Below are 18,455 nucleotides of genomic sequence, written 5' to 3'. Positions count from 1 at the left end.
ACCTACATACAACAGATACATACATACATAAACACACACACACACACTACACTCATACATTGACCTACTCACCTCCATATATATGTATATGTATACACACTCACACATATACATATCTATGTCATCTCATGGGTTTTTAACTCCTTTGACACATAGAGGTTGTCGTGACATATGGCCGCACACACACACATATTTATACATGTGCGTGTATGTGTACATATGTGTATCCAATTGTATTATTCACTGTGAAGTCATATAAGTGGCCAAAACAGTTGCCAAGTTCCTTAGCACAAAACTCTACACTTTTGAGTCATTCATGTAATTTCACAGCTAACAAATGATAAACATACTCAAATTTATATATTCATTTCTTTTCCTCCCATTTATACAAACAAACTTATACATGTATATATGTATTGTATATATATTTGATTTGAAGTTTATGTTCTTAAAATTAAATGAAAAAAACCATTGGAAACTGAAAATGACTCAAAGAATACAGTTTAATTATGTGAGGCAAGAAAACAGCATTTCTTTGCCTTCAATGCTTCACTAGCAATAGTACACTCAGATGAGCCATTACAAAACTTTGAAATAACAGTCACTTCATATTTCCTTGTGTGTATAAGTGTTTATATATATATATATATATATATATATGGTGGCTGCCCCTCGTTATCAAGTAAGGCTATTGCATGAAGCTTAATCAATGTTGTTATCGTGCAATGCCTGGGCAAGAAGATTTTTTTTAAAGTGGGGAAAGGCTGTGCACTGAGTCAATCCCACTCACTAAGTAACAGAAGCCATAATCCGAAAAGAAGAACAAGTCAACATCATCAGTAACCACTGAGCCACAGGTTTTATATCAGAGTTATATGCCAGTATGGAAAGTGGGCATAAAAATGGTGATGATGATGACATGTGTATATGTGTGCATGTATGTATGTATGTATGTTTGTATGTATGTATGTATGTTTGTATGTATGTATGTATGTATGTATGTATAATCATCGTCAATAGTTTGATATCCATTTGACATATTAACTTAGATTGCATCAGTCTGCTTCACACACTATTGCTACTTGTAATCTATCATCATATCTTCAAGGTCAAGCATTCTGTATCTCACCTGAATATTCTTCCTTAATTTTTCCTGCCACACTCCATAGTGTGCACCATCTAACTATCAACACAAATTATTTTTTACTTAGTTCTTGTCCTCCCACCATAAACACTTCTACTGCTTACTTCAGCCAATGACTTTAATGTATAAATGATTTCTCAGGTAGTTTGTATTACATTTTTCATACAATTTACTTCACATATTCCACTACTGTTCTGGCTATTAAATAATAAACTCCTTGTTACCAACAACATCTTGAGACTCTTTTGCACTTTCCTTACTGCAGAGACTACCATCTCTAACCTTGCTTCCAGTTACTTCATTCATGCCTTGATCTGATATCAATGCCATTCATTAATATTTATTTCCTTAGAGGAAACCAGACTACAGAACAAGAGTCTTTCACAAATGCTCTCTCTCCAAAACAACATATACAAAGTAGTGCTTTGTTCTCAGTTAAGAACTTCTTTTGCAATTATCTCACAAGGAATATGGCATTTAAGATTCCATGTCATGGACACACTGAAACTGCATTTCAAGATAATCTGGTAGTAATTTTGGTAAATCTCCTTTATATACTTTCAAAATTCGATTGATGTACACAAGTCCTAAGTAACAGCTTCTCTCCAGTTTGTCCCACAGGAGTTGATGAGGGGTCTTCTACAACAATTATTTAGGATGACTTTCTGCGCTGCCTGGTAATCCATGCTTTCAACAACACAGCAACTAATCCTTCATGGATTGCTTGTTATACTACCTGTATCTCCTTAATAACCATACTGAAGCAGCAGATACATGTGTTGATTCTACCTGAATAGTCCCTAACTCTCCTTCCCTTAATCCATTGCTCATTCAGTACACACTGTTAACACTTTTATGGCTTTCTTTTCTAGTCTGGTTAGAACAAGTGCATCAGTGTTCTTTCATATATACTTCTCTCAAACTTTTCAATAAAAAGACTAGGCTTAGTTATCATGCTAGTGAACAATGTATAATTTCCTTCAGTTTTACAATTTTTATACAAACCACTTACACCGATTCAAAGTGAAATCTATTGTGCAAAGAATTAATGAGTTCAGTTTCAATTCCTTGATCATAACAGACAAAACATTAAGAAAACACACATTAAAGAAAACTAGAAGCATTAAATATTTATTGGTTCTAAATATTAACATTGTTTCTATGCTTGAAATTACTAATTTAATGAGATGGTAGTCTCTGCAGTAAGGAAAGTGCAAAAGAGTCTCAAGATGTTGTTGGTAACAAATTCTTAATTTGAAAATGAAAAGTCACATTACTTTCACTTAAGGTCATGTTAGATTTTTACATGTCAGTTGTATGTTGGTCCAATAATTAATCATAAATTCAATATAGTAAGGCTATTTATTATTAAATAATGATACAAATTAAACTAAAATTGATATTTTGTTTCTTTAAGCTCAGTAATGCTGATTAAAATTATTTTCAGCCGTTAAGTTATTTTCTAATGATGTACCATATATATGAAAAGGCTTACCAATTACTAAAAGGAACCTACACACAATTCAACATATTCAGCAATAAGCAGGAAAAGGAAATACAAAATCAACTGAAACAGGTAAAATATTTCAAACTGGATTATATTATAAGGATTTTATTTTCTTATAAACTATGGTGCTAAATGAATACTGAAATTTAGATAATATTTGAAGGCCTGTATCAAATTTATGGTTCATCCAAAACAAATATATCAGTTTGAATATATCAGCAGGCAATGATAAAACTAAAAAATAAACAATATATACATGTAAAACACAAATATTAGAAAAAAAGAAAAAAAAAATTTTATAAGCGAATGTAGCAAGATGATTTACCCTTTAATTTCTATAATTTGAAATTATTATTTCATCTTATGAAAAACCTATTATTATAGATAAAATGACACAACTATTACAGAAGCAAATAAAAACCTGAGTCAGAAGAAAAAAGTGCTTTTTTAGTGTCAAAGTATAACACATATATGTTGTTCAATTATTTTAACTTAAACACATATAAAATATACATATTTTCTCAGAAATATTGAATTATTGGTAATTTATCATTATTTTCTGAATTTGACTTCATATTTATAAATTATATTTTATGTCTGTATGTATATAAATGTGTTTTCTTGTCTCACATTTTAAACATAAATAGCACAATGATAACATTTCAAATATAAATAACATTGCCAGCAACCCTATTTGCAAAAGAAAAAAAAAAACAGAAAAGAAAAAAAATGAAAAATGAAAAAAAAAAGGAGAAATTATTGTATATACCTATTAGAGTTTCTGATAGGAGATATCATCACAGCCTATCATGAGTCTGGGAGAGAATGAATATTATTATAGTTGTGAATTGCTTATTTTCAAATAATAAAAATTTGATTCAATACTAGCATTTCTAAAGTTCGTTTGTTCAAGAACTACTTGCCTGAACTGAACAATAGAATCATTTGACACCAGAGTAAAACTGAATTAAAGGCTAAATGCTCAGCTTCAGAACAATTCTTTTACACTGCAGAGGTTACGTGCAAAAATTGCTATCTGACTGGCTTTAGAAACTATATGTCTATTGATTATTGTATCTCAGCTCTGTTTCAGAGCAAACAGTCATTATGAATTGTAGAGAAACACAAACATCAGTCTCAAATGCAATCAAAAAGCAATTTCAACCCAATCAAACAAAAATTTTCCCATCGCTTGAATTTAAATACACACATATATAAACATGTGTGTACGTGTGTGTGTGTGTGTGTGTGTGCTTTTAACATTTTTAAAAGCACACTTATATTAATATACAGAAGCATATTTATATATACACATAAAAATGTTTTAACAGGCACAAATACACACACAACTACATATATATATATATATTTACTTATTCACTAGACATACATATACACATGTGTGCATATGTATGTGAATTTTGCTTACATATATATATATATATACATATATATATATATATATATATATATATATATATATATATTATATATATATATATATATATATATATATATATATAGATGTACACACATATACAACTAACATTCATATATGTGTATCTGGCTTGCATCTGATTTGAATAACTGTTACTATATATTCTCTTCTGGTGCAGAAGACAAGATGGCCAAGCAGCCATGAAAAATGTCAGGATAATCCCTTTTATTGTTTTGTTTGTGAAGAGAATGATAAGATATATTTATATCTGTTTACATTCCAGAGAATTAATCCTGTACTGTAACTACATTAAGTTTATCTTAAATTTTGTAATGGATATCATTTACAATTACTTATTATTTAATCATGCTACTAACAGATGAACAATATACAAATTCAGCACACCACTTCAGCTGGATACTTGTTTGTAGCTGATTTAAATAGCGATTGCTATGAGTTTTCTTCATGGACAGAAGAATGAGGCATACCTCAGTCTGATACTGGCCAAGCAGACATGAAGCATGTCAGAATAATCTTCTTCATTTCTTTGTGTGAAGTAAATGATAAGAGATTTTAACTCCTGCATACATTTTACATCTGCATAAAAAAACTATAGGTTAATTAGATTAAATTCATTGGATTTTCTAATGAGTATTTTAGCATACATCCAATACTTATTAATGATATATGTGTATATGTGTCTATGCGTGTGTGTATCTATATCTATTTATATATATATATATATAATATAATTCGAGACAAAACCACTATTTTGCAAAACAAACAAGGAAAGACTTAATCAATACATAAAAATTTTTAATATAAAGAAATAAACCGCCACTACAATCGTTTCATGTCTTCAATGACATTCGTCAGGTGGATTTTCGATCTCCTAATCTGTTTTAATTTATGACTTCATAAATTAAAACAGATTAGGAGATCGAAAATCCACCTGACGAATGTCATTGAAGACATGAAACGATTGTAGTGGCGGTTTATTTCTTTATATTAAAAATTTTTATGTATTGATTAAGTCTTTCCTTGTTTGTTTTGCAAAATAGTGGTTTTGTCTCGAATTATATTATATAATATTTTACTATAAAATTGGATTTAATCCTAAATCTGATTTTTCCCTGTAAATTTGGATTTATTCCCTAATATTATTATTATATATATATATATATATATATATATATATATATATATATATATATATATATATACAGGGTGTGGTGAATAAACTGTTGTCTAAGTTATGCAAAAATGAAAATAACACTGATATCTCATTTCAACAGATATATTTAGCAAAATTACAAAAAAAATGTCTTGAATTACTAAGCAGTAAATTATTCAATAAAATCACCATTGGCTTCAACTACAGCCTCCATACGACTTTGGAATCTCTTACAACTCATCTGGACAGTCTCCTTGTTTAAGTCAGTGAATGCAGCCATAATCCTTGCCTCCAGTTCATCTTTGGTGTTACAAGGAGTTTGGTTGGTCTCTCACTCATTATAATCAAGGGGGCTGCAGTCTGGGGAGTTAAGTGGCCAGATGTTAGGGATGATGTGGGCACAGAAATTGTCTAACAGCCATCACTGGGTTCTCCTGCTCATGTGGCATGGTGCAGAGTCCTGTTTCCAGACATAGGGTCTTCCAGCAGCCACCCTCTCAACCCAGGGCAGCACTACCTCCTCTAGGCACTAGATGTAGGCCACCATGTTGAGTCTGAGTCTGTGTGGGAAGTCCGGGAGTTCGTGTCCTCAGACTAATATCCAAACACTCTGAAATCTTCATATTAGAGCTTCCAGTGCAAATGCCAAGCAGTACAGCATGTCGCTTCCAAATTTCTGGCAGAGTGAATTGTGTCATGGTGCTGATTTTCTCACAGACGGTGCCCAACTGACCCTACTCTACAGTGTAGTCGAAAAAATCAAAAACAAACAATGTGCATGCATGAAATTAAAAATATGATATGGTGATAATTTACCCATCACACCCTGTATATCATCATCATCATCATCCTTATTGTTCACTTTCTGCATTGGAATGGGTTGGATAAGTTATCTATGGCAGTGTTTTACAACAGAATGCTATTTCTGCAGTCAACTCTTGTAACATGCAGGAATGTAATGTATCCAATTTTAAAACTATGATATACACAATAATACATATATATTTACATACAGAGAGATACAATACTCAAATGAAGTGTGCACCAGAAATCAAGGTGAAAATTCCAAATGAGACATCATCATCATCATCATCATCATCATCATTTAACGTCCGTTTTCCACGCTAGCACGGGTTTGGACGGTTCGACCAGGGTCTGGGAAGCCAGGGGCTGCATCAGGCTCCAGTCTGATCTGGCAGAGTTTCTACAGCTGGATGCCCTTCCTAACGCCAACCACTCCGCGAGTGTAGTGGGTGCTTTTTACATGCCACCTGTACAGGTTCCAGGGGGGTCCAGCATAGAAACAATTAATGGAAAAGGACAATAAAACATGGAACATCTCTTGTCAGTCATGGGAACTGGAATCACCAAACGATATAAACTCCATGGTACAACACTTCTGGCCAACATTCAAATGGAGGAGAAACTTATAGACAGAGATACAAGTACAATTCAATAAAAAGTATAAATATATATCATAGTCTTTCAAGGGGGAACTGAAAACAATGGTATGTAAGTGTGAGCATAAAGAAAAATAAGAAGATTTATATAATACTTTAGATAAGAGGGAAGTATAAAAGAAAACAGACAAAATGAAGGAATGGAGTGTTGGGTTCGGCCAAGGGATCAGCAACAGCAGGACACAAGGAAGCCGAGAGAGAGACACAGAAAGATAAAGAGCAGGGTTGGAGATGTGTCAATAAGAGCAATTAATAAAGAAGAGAGGGAAGGGGGTAGGGAAGAAGACAGAAGGAAAGGAACAGTAATTGCCAGCAAGACAAAATGAGAGAGGGGGGAGGGGAGGGGGAGGGGGGGAGAGATGAGGAAAGGGAGAGAGGGGAGGAGAGTGAGGGAGGAGGGGAGGAGAAGGAGGAGAGAGAGGGAGGAGGAGGAGGAGAGAGGGGAGGAGAGGAGGAGAGGAGGAGAGAGAGGGAGAGAGAGGAGGAGAGAGAGGGGAGGAGAGGAGGAGAGGAGGAGAGAGGGGAGGAGAGTGAGGGAGGGAGGGGAGGAGAAGGAGGAGAGAGAGGGAGGAGGAGAGAGGGGAGGAGAGGAGGAGAGGGGGAGAGAGAGAGTAAGTATGTATGAATGAAAAGATGAAATGGTTCCAGTGAGAGAGGAAAACCACCAATAGTTGTATTAGGATGCAGAGTGCACAAGAAATCTAGTAATGAGGATCAATGGTGCAGGAGTGGCTGTGTGGTAAGTAGCTTGCTAACCAGCCACATGGTTCCGGGTTCAGTCCCACTGCGTGGCACTTTGGGCAAGTGTCTTCTACTATAGCCTCGGGCCGACCAAAGCCTTGTGAGTGGATTTGGTAGACGGAAACTGAAAGAAGCCTGTCGTATATATGTATATATATATATATATGCGTGTGTGTGTTTGTGTGTCTGTGTTTGTCCCCTAGCATTGCTTGACAACTGATGCTGGTGTGTTTACATCCCCGTCACTTAGCGGTTCGGCAAAAGAGACCGATAGAATAAGTACTGGGCTTACAAAGAATAAGTTCCAGGGTCGATTTGCTCGACTAAAAGGCAGTGCTCCAGCATGGCTACAGTCAAATGACTGAAACAAGTAAAAGAGTAAAAGAGTAAAGTGGGACATGGAAGCAATCAATAGGCAAGGAGAATAAGATGTAGAAACACTTCCTCATCAGCAATGGAGACAAGAATCAACATAGTTTGCACCACATAAAGTTTGGAGTCTTTAAAGTCCATGTTACTACTCCTCTGGCCTTGTCAGTGGTAGCAACCATCATTGAGGTGGTGAACATCACAAAGAACCTTTTTTTTTTTTTACTACCCACAAGAGCCTAAACACAGAGGACAAACAAGGATAGACAAACGGATTAAGTCGATTATATCGACCCCAGTGCGTAACTGGTACTTATTTAATCGACCCCGAAAGGATAAAAGGCAAAGTCAACCTCGGCGGAATTTGAACTCAGAACGTATCGGCAGACGAAATACGGCTTCGCATTTCGCCCGGCGTGCTAACGTTTCTGCCAGCTCACCGCCTTCACTAAAGAACCAGTTTACTTTCCTCACACTGGCGCTAGGTGACTCCACTGTTTTTCCATATCTGGTGAAAAGACTACTATGAGTGCATGCATGTGAGTCTGTGTGTGCATCTGTGCATGTGTGTATTTTCTTTCAAGTGTATTACCTGTTTTGCTTCATGGTTTTCTATCTCATCTACATGTCATCATCTACATTCAGTTTTTTTTCCTTTATAATCACTATCACATCAAGATATTTATCATCACAGGCATGGCAAGAGAAGTAGCTTTCAAATGCACTAAAACTACACTAATTTTAGTTGACATAGTTGACAAGATGTGTTCCAAGTTTTACTGTCCCTTTGCATAAATCATTTCCACACATATATATACACACACACACACACACACCCATACACACACACTGGGCCATCCCATAAATAATGCAGTTTTCTCAAATACATGAACTAAAAGTCAGAGGGGAATGGGATAAACTACCTGCATCAACTTGCTATAAAAGCAGGTAGTAATTTTACTGTCTCCTTATTCTTAGTGCAAGTTTTGAAGAGTGCAGTTCGATTTTAACAGTTATTCTTTCAAAGCTATAATGGAATTGACAAAGGAGGATATTTGATATATTTTGTTTTATGAGTTCAATAAAGGCAAGAATGCAATGGAAAGTGCGAGGAATACTAATGCAGTATATGGGGATCGGACAATAAATGTAAGCCAGAGTCAACGGTGGTTCCAAACATTCCGAGCCAGAAACTACGACCTAGAAGATGAACCTCATCTTGGAAGATCTGTAGAGCTTGACGAGGACATGCTGCAAACCCTTGTGGAACAAAGTCCCATCGTAATTGTTGAAGAACTAGCAAAGAAACTTTGATTTGGTCATTCATTGACACCTGCATGCCATCAGAAAAGTCAGCAAATTGGGTCAATGGGTTCCTCACAAACTTTCTGAGTCTAATCGCTTGCAGAGAGTGAATGTGTGCTCTTCTCTGCTGTCACGTCTCACAACTGAACTTCTTGTAGATTGAATAGTGACTGGTGTCGAGAAATGAGTTCTCTATAAAAATGTCAAGCACTGAAGACAGTGGGTAGGGAAAGAATAAACTCCGGCAACCCAGGCTAAAGAAAGTCTTCACCCACGTCAGGTGTTGTTATCTGTTTGGTGGGATATGAACTTTTAAACCCAAACCAAATGATAACAAAGGAGATCTACTGCAAACAGTTTTAGTGGCTCAAGTCATTGCTAGAAGAAAAATGACCGTCTTTGGTTTCAAGACGAAAGGTGTTCTTCCATCAGGATAATGCTTGGCCATAAACAGTGAGGATGACATTCCAAAGGCTGGAGCAGTTTGGATGGGAAACAATGTCCCACCCACCATATTCGCTGGACATTGCCCAATCTGATTATTATTTATTCTGCAGTCTTCAAAATCATTTGGACAGAAAAATATGAATTTTGTAGGCAAAGTCAGAACAGTACTAGAGGAGTTTTTTACATCACAGACAAGTGAATTTTGGGAGAGGGGCCTTGCAATCTACCAGCTAGATGGAAGAGCATTGTAGAAAGTGAAGAGGAGTATATTTTAGATTAAAAAAGAACTTTGTTTATATTAATTTTTAAAAATAAAAGATGTATTAAAAAAAACATCTTATTTATGGGATGACCCAACACACATATATATATATATATATAAATAAAAGGAATTCCAACCTTGTCTGATTTTCATGTTTTATTTACAATCTTATAATGATATAATATAATATAATATAATAAAATAAAATAAAATAATAGAATGTTAAATGTTCATTCTGATCGAACTAGTACTTTCATGCATTAAATTCTGCAATCTTCAGGTTCATGTAGTAGTTCAATCTTCAGGTTCATTGCTTCACAATTTTTGACTGTAGCGAGATGATTGAATCTGTGCCTTAAATACACCTGTGTGGGCTCCAGACTGCTAGGTTTTGCAAACTGTATTCTGACCAATCAGTGTGTAGTATCACTCAATTACTTAAGCTAATTGGTTGGTTGAGCTGATTGGTTTAGGCGTCACGCTTTGTTGGACATGTCAAGAGTCCTGTATCTTAACCCTTAATTGTTGGGCTATTTTTAGAAATGTTGTAAATAGCCTTTGTCAGAGATCTTTATATTTTTATATTTCAATTGTCATCATCATCATTGTCAGCATCTTAATTATTGTTGCTAGTGGTGATGGTGGTGGCAATAGAACTTTTAACCCTAAATAAGATAATTTTCCTGCTATCTAAGTATTATTATTATTGCTTATTTAGCTTGGGTTCGAATTTATCAATAAAATTCTTTTCTCTGATTTTCCTCTCGATTTCACTTCGGCTGTGTAATTTGTAGAATGGAAATATTATATATATTTTCTGACCACATGTTGCTAGGTGGTTACTCAAAGGTATCTGACGGACCTCTGGGTCTCTAATCTGTTGTCGGTGTACACATGAGCGTTCTGATAGTGCATTTCTCGTCTGACCTACATATATTTCTTCACAATTTGGGCATTTGATGCAGTAAATTAAATTTCTGCTTTTGCAGTTCATATTCACGTTTGTGAATATTTTCCCGGTTTTTGTGTTTATATATTGGCCGGTATGTATGAATTGGCATGTGCCACAATGGCTATCATTGCATTTAGATACAGTGAATGTTTGGTCTTTGTTGCTAAGGTCAAATTTTGCCTTTGTTAGTAATTTTTTCAAGTTTTTAGGCTATCTTTTACTAAGAACCATTGCTTGATCCGTGATTATGTCTTTTAATTCATTACATTGGGCAATGATTGGTAGGTTTGCTTTGGCAATGTTGAAGATATTCTGGTGACATGGGTTGTGTGTCACTATGAATGGTATGACTTGTTCTTGTTTTCCTCTTCTTTGGGTTGTCCTAAGTTGTTGTATGGGTATTTTTATAGCCCGCTGTATGCCATTTTCTATAAGTAGAGATGGGTATTTTTGTTTGAGCAAAAATTCTCTTAGTTCTGTTAGGCATTTGTTCCTGATATTTGCATCTTCTATAATGGTACAAATTCTTCTGGCTAGGCAGTATGGGATGTTGCATTTTGTATGTGGTGGATGGCACGACTTAAAATTTAGGTATTGATGTGTGTCTGTGTGTTTATAGTATATATCTGTGGTGATGGTGGTGTCATTTTTAATTACCATTATATCTACTCATCTCCTTTGTACTACTCATCTCCTTTGTAAATTGGAGAGATGGGTGTAGGTTGTTCAGGAGGATATTGAACTCTTCCAGAGTATTTAGAGATTCTGTCCAGATTATGAAGCAGTCATCAAGGTATCTCTTCCATGCCTTTTCAATATACTTTCTAAATCCAGTGCTATAGTTTACCTCCACCTCTTGGTAGAGTTGGCATAAACGGGAGCAAACCTCGTTCCCATCGCTGTGCCTCTAATTTGGATGTAATTCTTTCCATTGAAGAAGAATGTGTTGTTTTCTAGAATAAGTTTGACTGTGTCTAATATAAATAGCACTGTGAATCTGCTGGGAATCACTTCTTTATGTTTTTCTATATATATATATATATATATATTTATTTTATAGAAGGAGCTTCTACAGGACTTGAAACAGTTCTAGTCCTGAAGAAGCTCCTTCTATAAAATAAATTACTTTACTCTGCTATGTATTGAGTACCTTATTTACTGTGGTTAACCCCGACTCAGCCCGGGACTGACATATATATATATATTATATATATATATATATATATACACACACACATATTCATCCACCACATGTATGTGAATATGAATATATCGCACATATACATATGTATAAATATATGTAGACACACACATGTGTGCATGGGGTGGGGTTACATATTTAGATATTCACAAATGAATTATACTTAAGTCTGAAGACTGGAAAGCCATGAAACATTTATCCCATGCTGAACTTTGCAAAGACACTCTCTATAACTCTCATGACCTAGTCCTCTAATTTGATGTCACTCTAATTCTTTGCCTCTTTCTCTCTCTCTTTCTCTCTCTCTATCTATCTATCTATCTATTTATCTAGTGTATCTCGTTTGCCTCTATAACAGTTTACAATATTACTGCAACGACAACCGTTGGTTATGGACACCTTTTTGTATGACCTCACTGAGTATTTGAGTGAATAAAGCATACTCTAAATCATCAGGAATTATAAGTATCTCAGCAAGTATTTCTAATGAGCCATGTATGGTAATGAGTCTAGATAGAAAGTTGCTTGATGAAATAGGTTGTTTATCCATGTTTATCTTTTGAACTTTTAGTTACTTGATGTACACGGACTTCACTTTCATTTTCATTGCATATATATATGTGTGTGTGTGTGTGTGTGTATGTATGTGTATATATATATATATATATGTGTGTGTGTGTGTATATATATGTGTGTGTGTATGTATGTATGTATATATATATATATATATGCATGTGTATATATATATACATATCTACACACACACACACAGACGCATGCACACATTGCACATGTAATTGTATGTATGTGTTGTGTGTGTGTTTGTGTGTGTGTGTGTATGTGTGTGTGTGTGTGTGTGTGTGTGTGTGTGTGTGTGCAAAGTATATAAATGGATATATTTGTTTTGATGCTGTCTTTTTTTTTTCCGTGTTAAAAACAGACTAAATTGTAAAATCCTTTATTTGTTATTTTTAACATTGAAAGTGGAAGACTTTGATGCTTTTGTTCAGCTCAGTTTTAGCCTTTTGCATCATGCCCTACTGCCAAGTCTACATAGAAATATATATATATATATACACACACACAAACACATACACACACATATAGATTGAGAGAGAGATATATACACAGAAGCACGTGTGCACAAACGCACACACATATATGTGTGTATATATGTAATATATATATATATATATGTATATCATCATCATCATCATCATCATCATTTAGCGTCCGCTTTCCATGCTAGCATGGGTTGGACGGTTCAACTGGGGTCTGTGAAGCTGGAAGGCTTCGTCAGGCTTCAGTCAGATCTGGCAGTGTTTCTACGGCTGGATGCCCTTCCTAACGCCAACCACTCCGCGAGTGTAGTGGGTGTTTTTTATGTGCCACCTGCACAGGTGCCAGACAGAGCTGGCGAACGGCCACGAACGGATGGTGCTTTTACGTGTCACTGGCACGGGGCCAGGCGATGCTGGCAACGGACACGAACGGATGGTGCTTTTATATATATATATATATATATATATATACTAGGTCAACCCAAGTATTACACCTGTATTTGAAATGGCCAGAATTGACATACAGTGTCACCTTGATTCTGTCTCTTCATTGTGATGAGAGTACTTGTGGACATGAAATATTCAGCCACTCATATTATAACCCATTGATCAAATAAATGGAATGTTCACCATGAAAGCAACTGTAAATTCATGCAATGCGTACACACACATATAAATGTGTGTGTATGTTTGTGTAGAATCAAACATTAATTTATATTTCCAGCTAGAATTACATAGATTGCATCTATTAGCTTCGTGTTTTACTGATTTTTTTTTCAAGCAAGCAATGAAATAAATGAAGAAATTTTATATTTATATACAGGGTAAAAAAAAACAAAACAAAAACATACGTGCACATTAACTTTAAAAAAAAACACCCTTTGATGTAGTTGAAACATCATTGTATAAGGCTGTCACTCATCTGCTAGCCATTTTGATGTATGATGGCAAAAATAGCGAACATCTGATGCACTTTAGCAAAAGAGAATTTTTGATCTTTTTAGGGTGTGGATTAATGTACTACACGACTCTTCAGTTTTTGGCCATTAAGTGATTTAAAATATTTCTATAGATATTTTGATTTGTCACAAAAAAAAACAAAAAAAAACTATATTAATTCTGAATGAATGTTTGCTTGTGTGTGTGCACCCATGTGCACGTGTGTGTGTGTATGTAAAATATACACTCATGTATAAGTGTTGTAATGTTACAGTAGACTGCTACAAAAGTACCACTATTTTGCTTCTGTGAGCTCCTAATTTTATGGTGTGCTTGTAGGAAGCTTAGTCAGGGGAGGATAGACAGTACTTATAAAAACTTTTCAGGTTTCGTGACTGGTGGAAGGAAGTTATATTCAAACCTAAAACCCAGGGTGAACGCTTGCAACAAAGTGTACTCTAGGATCAGACTGTAGTAATAAGAGTACCGCAGATACTGAATGGTGGTAATGAATGGAAGGCTGGGAAGTAGATATATATCTACATTGGAAAATTACTATTTTTAAATCTCACAATGTGAGATATTCACCAACAGTACTTCAGAAGGGGAATAATCTGGAAATCATGATACACAGATATTGTTTTGAGCTGAGTTGGGGTGCTAGATTTCCTTGTTTGAAAATATAAGGACACAGATCATGTCGTATAGCCAGCTGGAGAAGATGTTTCCTGGGGCTAATTTTACAGCAACATTCGTCCTAAACTGGGACTGCCATGTTATATTGGCAAACAATCTTTACTACATCTACATTTGGGTTCTTTATTAAGACTATCAGAAAAAACAAGTTTTGCACAGATACATACATATATTTAACTATGTGCACACATGCAAATATACACAAATATTTGTACTTTATTTTGGGTATGTTATAATCAACTCTCATAGACTTAAGTAACTAGAAAGTTTATATCTCTCTTTAAGAACATTAATACCTTATAAGAGATAAGAGGTTGATAGGTAAAGGTATCAAAATAAGAAAACAAAATAATAAGAAATTATAGAGAATGGTAAGAAAATATATATAACTTCATCATCATCATCGTTTAACGTCCGTTCTCCATGCTAGCATGGGTTGGACGGTTCGACCGGGGATCTGGGAAGCCAGGAGGCTGCACCAGGCTCCAGTCTGATCTGGCAGTGTTTCTACAGCTGGATGCCCTTCGGCGGAAGCATGGTTGTGTGGTTAAGAAGCACGCTTTACATATAACTTATTATTTATAATACTAGGGGATAAGTCCACATCAGATATGACATTAAAAATTAATTTCCCTTATCCAGGTTCAAGTGTAGCCCCTTTAAACGCTAATTTTGAAAATATTTATATGTACGGGTGACCCTATGTAAGCATGATAGCCTTAGATCTAATCTATTATTAATCAGGTTGCCCTTGTCCCTATACTTAAAAATTTCATAAGTTTCCATAGAGCACAGCTCGCACCCATATCAACTATCTCTGCGCTTTCCTTATAATATCCCCTTTAAGGCTAAATTCGATTCTGCTTTTCTTCAGTTCCCAAATCTTACTAGATAAGGACAAACAATTGGCCTTATGTTTGAGCCTAAAAGATGAAAAATGTGTTATTAATACGGTTTTTTTTTCATATTTATTGAACATTCTATATATACAAAGTTACCAGATACAGTTGTGATTGTACACTTATAGATTACATTTTGGATTAGACATTTGCCTAATAATGGACAGTGGGATTTAACTCTACAATTGCAACTAGGAGAATTACTACTATTAATATTATTGATATTCATACCATTATTATTATTATTAATATTACTATTAATATTAATCCTGCTAATACTACTGTTTGTATTATTTTCATATCTGGTATTATCTCTCCAACCTTCAATTGTAGTATCATTCACATTCATCCCAGCATCATCAGGCATATCAGTAATCCCTGTGCTAGTATAGACCTCAGAGCTACAGTTTATATTGTATATATTAGAAGCATTAGTACTGCTGGTTCTATTTTCTATGTCACCATTAATATTATTATTATTCACATTGTAGGGGTTTAAGTTAATGTTGACAGTAACATTATTTTTATTACCACTTCTTGCGAATTTAATATTCTTTCTATTTAACCTTGCTATGATGGTACCCATATTGAGGAGAGTAGAATATGAGATTCTAACTGTCTTACAGGAAAAAATGATTATATATATATTATTTTGATTGCCGGTGGCACGTAAAAAGCACCAATCCGATCGTGGCTGTTTGCCAGCCTTGTCTGGCACCTGTGCCGGTGGCATGTAAAAAGCACCCACTACACTCACGGAGTGGTTGGCATTAGGAAGGGCATCCAGCTGTAGAAACACTGCCAGATCAGACTGAGCCTGGTGCAGCCTTCTGGCTTCACAGACCCCAGTTGAACCGTCCAACCCATGCTAGCATGGAAAGCGGACGTTAAACAATGATGATGATAAATATAAATGTGTGTGGGTGCATGTATGTGTCTTTATGTCCATGTTTGTCCCACACCACACCACTACTTAACAAGTGTTGATGTGTCTACATCCCTGTGACTTGGCAGTTGGCAAAATAGAAACTGATGGAATAAGGATCAGATGCAACAAAAAAGATAAGCAGTGGGGTCAATTCACTTGACTAAAAATTCTTCAAGGTACTGCCACAACAGCATAGCTGCAGTCTAATGGCTAAAACAAATAAAAGACAATATATATGTATATATATATATATATATATATATATATATATACATACAGATAAGAAATTGGGATGACAAAGGAAATAAACAATTATGTTTATGAGCTTACAGGTGTTTCTGCTATATGGTGCAGTGCACTCATAGCTGAGTGCTTGAGTATTACCCACTGGAGCTTTAAACATGAAGTATAGTTTATTTGGAAAAACATTCACATTTATGTACATACATAGAAAAGCACTTCCAATGAAAATGCGTATATATATATGTAAGAAAATTCTGGAGTGAGTGGGAGAAGCCCCACTCAGAATAGATTAATTTTAAAAAGTGTGTGTAAGGATAGATATATGAAGATTCTCTATCATAAGATGGAGAGATGGCAAGAAGAACTATTAGTAAAAAGAGGAATATATATATATATATATATATATATATATATATATACCTCTTTATATATATTTATACACATAAAAACTGAAAAAAAACAACAAGAAAAACATTGCAAGTACGTGGTACTTGTGAAGTATTAATAAGATGTTCACGGAAGGGAAAAAAAAGGGTGTTTTATGTTTCAAGCAAAGATCTACTTCAGAAACAGGATACAGAGGAAAGTCCAAGAGAAAAGGAAGACGGAGAAAAAAACACAATCACCAACAATCCACATATAGTTACATATCCATATGCTAGGAACTTTTCCTAGGATATATATAAGCTATTGTTTACAATCAGCATAAAAACATGGATATGCAAGAGAGAGAAAGAGAAAGAAAGGGAGAGAGAAAGAGAGAGAGAGAGAGAGAAAGAGCATGAAATGCAAATTTTTTTTTAGTTTTTTTTGTTGTTATTTTATTTTCAGCTATAACTTTGAAAACAAATTTGATTCATAAGTTTTAAAATTGCATAGAACAGAAATTAGCTCTTTAAAGATAATGTAAAAGTAAGTTTGTGAATGCACATTTTCTATCAAATGTGTGTGTCTGACATATCTTGTTTGTCTATGTGTGTACATATGCAGGTGCATTCATTTTCATGAATATCTGTTTTTCCTGCATGCACAGTATTATCATATAGTTTGTCTTCCATTAATAAGAAGGTTTTTTTTTTAAATGATGATGCGATAAGGAACAAAACTTTTCTACTTCTTGAGCCCATAAACAGACCAAGCAAAAGGATTTATGCCTAAGAGTACCTTAGCCAAAATATTTTACTGACTACACTGGGTTTCTCTGAAAGAGTTGAACACAAAAGCAGGCATGCAGACACAGAATATGTTTGTGTATGGATGTATGTGTGTAAATATCTTATTTATGTATATATCATTACCTATCATGTGTTATCCATGCTGTGGCATGGGTTGGTTTACTCAACAGGATGTGAGCCACTGGATCAGAGGACCGCATCATGCTCTAATGTTTCAGTTTAAGAATGGCTTTTACAGCAGGATGACCTTCCTAATGCCAACCATTGTACAGAGTATGCTGAGTGCATTTTTCAAGGTACCACCACTTATGAGGTTGCCTAGTAGCTTGCATGAATAAAGAGTCTTTTGGATGGCAAGGAGAATAGTAGAGGGTGGGGTAGCTTTATATGAGTGTTGAAGCATTAAAGTATGATAGGAAGGACAGGAGCTGGTTTGTTGCAGAGGAGGAGAGTCATGAATATCCTACATTATATATGGGTGGGTGAGAGTAGATAGGGTGGAAATGGAAATGGA

General features: G+C 34.9%; 1 protein-coding gene across 2 annotated transcripts in view; it reads left to right on the top strand.

The window, feature by feature from the left end:
- Positions 1-18,455, top strand: part of LOC115218950 (protocadherin gamma-B6) — a 49,970-nt gene that overhangs the window by 23,163 nt on the left and 8,352 nt on the right. The window contains exon 6 of one of the 2 annotated variants that reach the window (XR_005001988.1): positions 2,592-2,720. The exons of the other annotated variant lie outside the window; for it this stretch is intronic. The gene's annotated coding sequence lies outside the window, so the exon portion shown is untranslated. The remainder of the gene's footprint in view (positions 1-2,591; positions 2,721-18,455) is intronic. 2 annotated transcript variants of the gene reach the window in all.

The sequence above is a fragment of the Octopus sinensis genome, linkage group LG14, assembly GCF_006345805.1.
Source record: "Octopus sinensis linkage group LG14, ASM634580v1, whole genome shotgun sequence".
NCBI classification, from domain to species: domain Eukaryota; kingdom Metazoa; phylum Mollusca; class Cephalopoda; order Octopoda; family Octopodidae; genus Octopus; species Octopus sinensis.
Note: the sequence above shows the minus strand (reverse complement) of the source record. Positions and strands in the feature narration are given on the sequence as shown.